The sequence below is a fragment of the Chrysemys picta genome, chromosome 1 (genome assembly GCF_011386835.1).
Source record: "Chrysemys picta bellii isolate R12L10 chromosome 1, ASM1138683v2, whole genome shotgun sequence".
NCBI classification, from domain to species: Eukaryota; Metazoa; Chordata; order Testudines; family Emydidae; genus Chrysemys; species Chrysemys picta.
This window is the reverse complement of record NC_088791.1, coordinates 117,854,877-117,863,703: the sequence shown is the minus strand read 5'-3', so window position 1 is coordinate 117,863,703 and position 8,827 is coordinate 117,854,877. Positions and strand designations below refer to the sequence as shown.

At 42.5% G+C, this 8,827-nt stretch overlaps 1 long non-coding RNA gene across 1 annotated transcript; it reads right to left on the bottom strand.

Moving 5' to 3' along the window:
- Positions 1-1,005: 1,005 nt before the first annotated feature.
- LOC135983822 (uncharacterized) lies at positions 1,006-8,588 on the bottom strand. The gene is made up of 3 exons (XR_010601647.1): positions 8,447-8,588; positions 4,294-4,415; positions 1,006-1,451 (listed from the first exon to the last, which is right to left on the bottom strand). It is a non-coding gene; the product is annotated as an uncharacterized LOC135983822 (long non-coding RNA).
- Positions 8,589-8,827: the final 239 nt, after the last annotated feature.

The following is an 8,827-nucleotide window of genomic DNA, read 5'->3' as shown; positions in this document are numbered from 1 at the left end:
ATCTACACAATATACATAGACATAAAATGTAAAAACTTAAATATCTTAGAAACCGTAGCCAGTTGTTTTAATTGTCATATTTGAATTCAGCACATCAAAATACATAATAAATAGCACATTTTATCTCTGAAGCAGACAACTTCTCAAAAATTGTAGACCAGTGTTATTGCAGCTTATGTAGTGCGCACCAGTTAGCATACATCAACTCAGTGTGAACTAACCCCCATATAGACAGGCTCTGTCCTGTATTCAGGACAACTGAAATTAAACGAGGAAGGCAGTGTACTTTCTCCCCACTGCTTCTGTAGGATCAGAGAGACTGTTCTGAATCGGATTGATCTTATCTACAAAGAAGATTGAAATCATCTCTCTCTCAACCCTGGTGAAGGCAGTCTGGTTTTATCAGCTGATTCACTTCCTGCAAGGGGTCCACTACTATGGCATAATAAAAGAAAATCTTTGTTTCTCCCAAACCTACAGCATCAGATCATAACAATTCCTAATGAGGCAGTCAACGTGATTCAGTGCCAGTCTGCCACCACCAACACCCGTTTTCCTAGCAATAGAAGAAGGGGCTTTTACAGGACACCATCAATGGTGGTGAAAACAGATTACTATGCTGTCCTACCAGCATATTACTCTGGTACAAAGTGCTTTCCATACATATTAATTAAGCAGCACTCCAGTTGACTTACATACAGTAGATGTTGTTACACCGATTTCAGAGAGTAATACATTGAGACACAAAAAAAAATTAAATGGCTTGTCCAAGGTCACACAAAGTCAGTGAAAGAGCTAGAAACAGAAGTATGGAGTCCATGTTGCTTAGCACCAGGGGACTGGGTAACACTCTCCTGGCATTAACTTATAGTAACATAACAATAGAAAACAACAACAACAAAAATGTTTTAATTGTCTTACAGCAATAAGATAATACAAATAAATATCAGACTGGTTAACTTTTGGCAACATTTGTTTTATTGTGTTATTTTAATTAGTTTCCCTTTTAATTCATGAGTTTATTTCAGAAAAGTGTTGCTCCCCATTTTGAGAGAAGAAAAAGCTGAGTTTCCGCAATGGCAGTATAATATGGAAAATGTTTGTTTTTTTTAAAAGACAGTTTTGTTCATCTAACCATCAAATTAGTTTAAAAATAACTTAGGAAACAGTATCTTTCTGAATTGTGGTTTTACCAACACAAAGAAATAGCTCATATCTATCTATCATTACAGACTGGTTATGGGAACTAGAAAAAGGAATGCAATGATAGGAACATTAACCTTTAACAATGGTTGAGCTATAATAACCCATTCTTGTTCCAAATCTCCAGTCACACAATGCATCTTTTTACAATAGTTAAATATGTGTCTCTCTTCGTAGCGTTTATGGAATTAGCTTGAGATGACACCTTCTTTCAGATCTCTTTCTCAGGGCATAAAGGAAGAATGTCTCTGCGAAGGGAAAAATCAGATGGGAGCATTTTCTGTGACTATCAAAGAAATGAGTAAACCAAAATTGTACATAATGATTTCCTACAAACTTGTCAACAGCACATCTTTTGTATCCCAAATGCAAATATCCTTAAGCATGCCCAGGTGCTTGAATCTTTACATCCAGAGTCTGGGTTTTGACATCTCCTTCTTCCTGGCACTACCTAAATCCCACCCACACTCTTACCCTTTCCCTGTTTTCTACAGACCCTGTTTACCACTGCCACATGGACCCTGCATCCTCTAAACTCAGTCAGTCACTAGTAGCAGTTCTCCAGTTATCACACCCTATTCTCCTCTTCCCTCACTAGAGATCTACTGCCTAATCAGCCACACACACAGATATAAGGCATCAGGGAGTGGCTCATCACCACTTTGGGATGCTATCAAATGCCTTTTAGAGGCACACCATAGGACTTAAATCATGCCATAATATGAAAATGCTATAACTTATCACACTGTGATGTAAGAGACTGTACTGCATCAGACCAAACCAAAACAGAAAACTTAACCTAAATTTTCTTCCCAACTTTATCTGTTCCTAGAATTTTCTCTCCAAGATGGCCTCTGTCCCATCTCTAGTTCCCTCTTCTCTCAGTGCTTAATTTGTAATGAAAGAGATGCTTGGACTCAAGAAATTATTTTACATTCATAACTGATGCAGCAAGCACTGGCAGGCGCTGGCTCAAATTAAGCACTGTCTGCTCCAGTGGGACACCTCAACTGCCTTTTATAGGTGAGGAGAAGCTAGCAAAATATACTTGCCACTGTGATTCAGCTGTAATTTCATTTTGTCTTTATGTTGCCTGGACACAGGACTTTGGATAGAAAAATAAAAAAGTGTGCCTAAGTCAAATTTCATTAATAGTAAAACATGTCTCCCTTTGAGGTCTCTTCTCTCAGTACGGACATGGCCCATTCCATTTTTACTTACAAGATCTGAAAGAATCACAGCACGAGGTAGAATGGCTGTCTTGTCTTTGTGACCTTATTAGAGAGTAGTGGAGCCTTCTGTAAAACTACAAAATTCAAAATTGTAGCTGTATCTTATTTCAAAAGGATGGAGAACTCCCCATATCTCTGGGGAAGAAGAGGGGGCAGGGATCATACAAGTCCCATTGCAGTGTTAAACAAGGTATTTCAAGGAAATGACAGCACTTGTGAAGAATTATTTTAATTTACCACAAGTGCTGTCATTTCCTTGAAAAAGGACCAAACAGTAACTAGGGTAAAATGTGGGCTACTTCTTAGACAGGCCTCCAATTCTTTTTGTGCCTGCAATTAATTGCAAAGGTACTTTTACACCCACAATCAATCCTGGGCACAAATGTAGGATTTAGTCACTACCTGCTTAAACTGTGGCCAACATTAGATTGAATTCAGCTGTCCATCATTTGTGCCTACAAAATTAGATGCTGTCTTTCAGTGTCAGCCCTGTAATGTTTTATTTGTTTGAGAAGAACAAACTATTTTTATTCCTGCTTTCATCTGGATAGCAAAGACAGACTTGTGTGTGTCTGTGTTTGGTTTGGGTTTTTTTAAATTCTAATATGGAAATTTCTAATTTACCTATGACAATGCCCAATGAAGAAGAGAGTGATGGTTCTAATCAGAGAGCTGTTAAGGATATTGATACATAGATAAATATTAGCACACCAGCTGAAGCAATGTTTACTGAGAGCAACACAACTTTTTACTAAGAGTTTTCATGTGATTAAGACACAGATAGTAATGTTCCCTTAGTCATTAGAGACCATGGCACTCAATACTAGTTAGAGATTAAAAACTTACATGTTTAAGAGTTCCTTCAAAATTGGTCTTTGTTAGGGTTACCATATCTAATAAATAAATAAATAAATAAATAAAAAAAAAAAAAAAAAGAGGACCCTCCACGGGCCCTGGCCCCGCCCATTTCCCCACCCCTAGCCCCCCCAACTCCGCCCCCTCCTCTCTCCCACTCCCAGCCACGGGGAAAGGGCTGCCCCAGCGCTACCAACTTCACGGTTTGCCGGGCAGCCCCCAGACCCTGCACCCCCGGCCGGCGCTTCCCCAGCGCAGCTGGAGCCCGGGAGGGGAAGCGCCCAGCCGGGGGCGCAGGGTCTGGGGGCTGCTCAGCAAACCGTGAAGCCGGTAGCGCTCGGGCTTTGGGCAGCCCCTATGCCTCCGGACCCTGCGCCCCCAGCCGGGCACTTCCCCTCCCGGGCTCCGGCGGCGCAGGGGCAGAGGCACGGGGGCTGCCCGAAGCCGGTAGCGCTCGGGCAGCTCGGCTCTTAAACAGAGCCGAAGAGGAGCAGAGCCTCCAGCCGCGGCGGCTCTGCTCCTCCCCGACTCTTTGGCTCTGTTTAAGAGCCGGGCTGCCCGAGCGCTACCGGCTTCGGGCAGCCCCTGTGCCTCTGGACCCTGCGCTGCCGGAGCTCGGGAGGGGAAGTGCCCGGCCGGCGGCTGGGGTCCGGAGGCAAGGGGGCTGCCTGAAGCCCATAGCGCTCGGGCAGCTCGGCTCTTAAACAGAGCCGAAGAGTCAGGGGAGGAGCAGAGCCGGCATTTTCCCGGACATGTTCGGCTTTTTGGCAATTCCCCCCGGACGGGGGTTTGACTGCCGAAAAGCCGGACATGTCCGGGAAAAAGAGGACATATGGTAACCCTATCTTTGTATTTGGCTTTTTCCCTCATAGCCTCTGCATGAGAGATCTGTATTCAGTCTTCCTTTTTTCTTTTCATCAAGTAATGGTATTATTTTAATTATAAAGACATGGTATTTGTTCATTCTAGGTTATGAAATGGCATTAATATTTTTCCTACTGACCTTTCAACATTTCCATCTTTAGATTTTCACACCATTTACCATGCATCTCATACCCATTCATTTTATTTTGATGGTCATTGCTGGCCCAACCCAACAGTGTTTGTGGAATGTGGAGAGCCTGGCTATGACAAAGCAGACAAGAAATTAAATGTATATTTCAGCAGCAAATTAAAGTGCTTATTTTCTCTAGAATTGTCATTAGCTGCTGGAATTTTCATTGCCCTGACTATGAAAACAATGACTGAAGTTATATAAACATACAAGTGGACATGGTCAGGAGGCTGCTTTTGACCTGGATTTGAATACAGAGACTGAAGAAAAAAAAATCGTTGTGGTCAGATCGTTGCCTCTTTCAGATGGAAGGTCGGGTCCTATTCCTCTGCCTTGTTTTGATGTTGCACAAATGTTAATGATTTGGTCTTGGAGAATGCTGGACCCTCGGTATTACTGCATTTCTCAGTAGGATTTTACTGCCCAAACTCCATCACTGGCATGGGGAGCCTGACAAAAAGAAGGTTCTCCACAAGATACCATAGAGAAAGCCATAGTGAAGGGAGGAGCCACCGGTAAGAGTAGCTAACAGAACTAAGGACTTGATCTCAAGGACTTCTAAGCAGCCACAATTCCACAGCTTTCAATGAGACTTCTGCCTGATGCTGCAAATATTTGTGTGTGAACATAACTTCACACATAAGTAATTCCATTGTGTTCAATGGGACTACACATGTAAATGTTTGCAGGGTCACAGCTTTAGTCCTTGAAGTCACTGGGAATCTATTTGGGCATCAGAGTTCAGGGTATTGTTGTATTAATTTTGGTGGCATATATGAGCCTGTCCCTGTCCAACACAAAAATCTTTCACTTTTTATTAAAAATACCGGAAAAGAAGCAAAAAAAACCAGCTAAACTATTAAATAAGGCTCTCATTTTAACAGCATCCTTTGTTCCCTTTAGCTAGAGAATGTTTTTAAAAAGGAAAAAACCCTATGCTGAAAGTATCTTAGATGATAGTAAAGTTGGAAATCTCTTCCTCAAAAAGGGTAGCTAAGAGTTAATTGAGCTAGGCTGGAGCTATTGTTTTTGTTAAAGTCTCATCTTGTTTCCTAGAAGACAAACAAGATACACACACACACACACACACACACACACAAAGAGGGGAGAGAAAAGAAGAGCAAAAAGATAAAATGCTGCTTGTGTCTCTCGTGTTGACTCTAATTTGCAACCTCACTGCTGGAAAAACACTGGCATGGCACACTACATGCTCCAACACCTGGCAACTTATACCACCAGTGGGCTGTTTAGGACATTTATTTTAGTTGTCTCTCTGATAAGAGACTTACAGCGATATTGCAAAATATACAGTCTTGGATAGCAAATCCAGAGTCTTGTTAGACAGGGGGGGAAAGAGGCTGGGGGTAGGGCTAGTAAAGAAAGTGGGGAAGGAAAAGGACACACAAAGTAAGGGAGTTGTGACAAAGTTGCACATCCCAGATGATGTTTGAGATTTAACCAGAGCCAGAGGCGGTGGCGATGTCATCTAGCCCGGTCTGGTCAGGACGTCACTCAAGAGTAGGACAAAGGCAGCACAATAATGTCATGCTGGATTCCAGGGTCCCAGAAGACAGTAAGGGTGGCAACCATGAATGAAGCCTTCGCCTTCCTCTTATCTCATCTTTCACTCAGCCAGCACTCCATCAGTTTTCCTCTCAAAATCTCTCTAGTTTAAGACCCCAAAAGGGAGGGATGGGTGGAATAGCCCATCTCCTCATTATTCTGTTCACCAATTAAACCTAATTTACAACATACTGTTGTTCATTGGTTTCCAGTTCCATGCTTCTCTTGTTGATCAGCAATGATCATCACCCAGTTCTTGACAGTGATGCCTGTATCTGGACGCAGGTTACACATGGTGCATACCGTTGGCAGGTGTGCTAAGTCAAGGAGGAGCAACATATGACTCCACTGGCCACTCAGGTTTGGCCCCAGGGTCTTTTCATCATGACAGCAGGGCCAAACTGAGCAGTATCGCAGGGGCTATGGGGAGGGGGCAAATGCTGCTCCTCCTTACTGCTGCCTTGCAGATGGTTCCTGCATCACGTGTCCTCTCCCCCGCACATGGGCCTTCCCAGCCTAATCCTGCTTCCAGCAGCCTATGTCCCCTTTGCTCTGCCCACAGGACTCACTCAGCAACACCCTCAAGACCTGCTCAGCTGTACTGATTGCCTGCACAGGGGAGCCAGTCGGGAGAGGGGTTTTTGTGAGTACTATGTGAAAAATTTCTCTGGGAACCCCTAGGCATAGAGCTATTTCAGCAGTCCCTTTTGTTTAGACTTACTCAATCTCTCTCCTTTTGCATCTTTCCCCACCAACATTTATTGTTACAGGTTACTGTGACATTTTATGGACTTTCACTTTTCACAGCTGAGCTCCCAATAAGGGTAATCACCACAACAGGAGGATCAAGACTGAAGTTAGGACTTCAGGAGTTGGCCCACCCTTGTTTTCTTAGCAAAGGCTTCTGTTTAATTTGAAATTCATTGTTTTTTAAAAGTTAATGGTTTTCTGGAAAAACAAAGTTTAAAATAAGAGGATTTAAAAAAAATTGTTTAAAGGTGTAATAAAACCCAGTGCTTTTTAAAAAACACACTAGAGGTTGCTTGACAGGAAGTTCTCCCATCCCTAGGGTCAAGTCATTTATTGAAAGAGGACCAGGTCTGTAAACTAGATATCATTGCAAGTTTCCTTTGGGCACATGTGTAATCACTAAAGGTCCTGACTTCTAAGTTCCTTGATGAAATGGTATATATTAAATTCAAATCAGGCTACCTAATGGATGCATAGTCATGCTATTAGGGAGTTAATTTACGGTACTTGAGATTCTTAAGTGGGAAATTCTCTCAAATATATACAAAAATAAAGGATATTCTGGATTCAGTCATGAATTCTGTGACTTTTTCACTAAAAAAAAAATAAGCTATCCAAGTAACATCAAGATGAATCAACAGAATTTCCCTCCTCTCCTTTAAATATCACAGTGCTCTCACTGGCACTAACTATAAATTGCAAAGTTGTGATCCACTTTTGTATATCCTAGTGGGTTCTTGGCCCACTTCTTGGATTCAGCTGGCATGGGTTGGTATTTCTCATAGGAAACCAGTATTTAAAACAAATCTTATAAATATGTCATGATTTTTTGGCATCTGGATCCATCTCTTTTGGGATTATATCAGATTTTATCAGGGGGACTTTTAACTTTTATCTAATGTTATTCTATCTGACCTTTATATACTAGGATGTATGTTTACTTTAGATTTAAAGTGGGGCTATATTCTTTAAAAGTGACTAAAATAATTTCTCATGCTTCCATATTTATTTCCTGTCAAGGATTTCCAGATCAAGTTGGCTCAGTGTACGAGTTGATTTGTCTCTGTCAACCCTGCAAATGCATCCTAGTATCTGTAAATATACTGGAAGGAGAAATTGTTGAGCAACTTGGGACCCCTTCTACAGGGCCAAATTCTGTGGTCCTTATTCAATGATACTCTGCCTGAATAAATTTTAAGTAAATACACTCAGACCAACATGTACATTTAAAAAACAAAACCAAACCCTACCAGAACAAAACACTCCACTGTACACGTATACACACACACACACACACACACACCTCACCCAGGGAAAGGGTGAGAGAGAGTGAACCACCCATGACAAAATGTCAGTCATGTCACTTAATGAACTACTGGATGGTGCTCGGATGCTATAGTGAGGAGCATAGTTTAAGAGCAGACATTGTAATCTGGATTATTGACATGGTTCAGAGTATATTTTAAATCCCAGAAAAGAAAATAGATTAGACTAGGCAGGTGTGTGTAAGTAAATTGAAAGCTCCTGTATTAGTTTGAAAATAAGTTTAAAACTTACCAGGTTGACCAGGAACCCCAAGTATGATTGTTGTGACAAGATGGCCAATGTTAGTATGGGTCCTGCACTTTTCTTGGCAGGGGGGCTAAGATGCCACCCCTTGGCCCTGCTCTTGGGCTGCCAAAGGCCCCACTAGTGGCCCAGGAAGGTGATAGGAGAGGGAAGCTGGGGGTGTCTGGGTTTGCTCCTCACTCTGAGCCCCTAGCCCCACTCAACCCCTGCAGGTTCTTACCCTCTTCCCCCTTGGGTAGGGAACCTTCAGTCCTTAGACGCTGGGGGAAGGCAATCTCCTTTCCCTGCTGGGGCTGGGGCAGGGTCTCCCTTACTTCACTTCTCTGGTCTTTCAAATCTTACACTACACCACTCCTCTCTGACTGCCTGAAGCAGGGGGTTTTATTAGGGCTTAATTGACTACAGGTGCTCCAATTAACCTGTAGTAACCCTCCCTAGTCTACAGGGAACCACACCTTAATTAGCCTAGGGCTTATATATTTCCCCTCTACCACTGCTCCCTGGCCCTGCTGTATCACACTGTGACCACACCAAGCACTGGATGTTTAGATTCGGACTCTATTACTACTGATATCAGTAGGAAACCTTTCCAACTTCAATG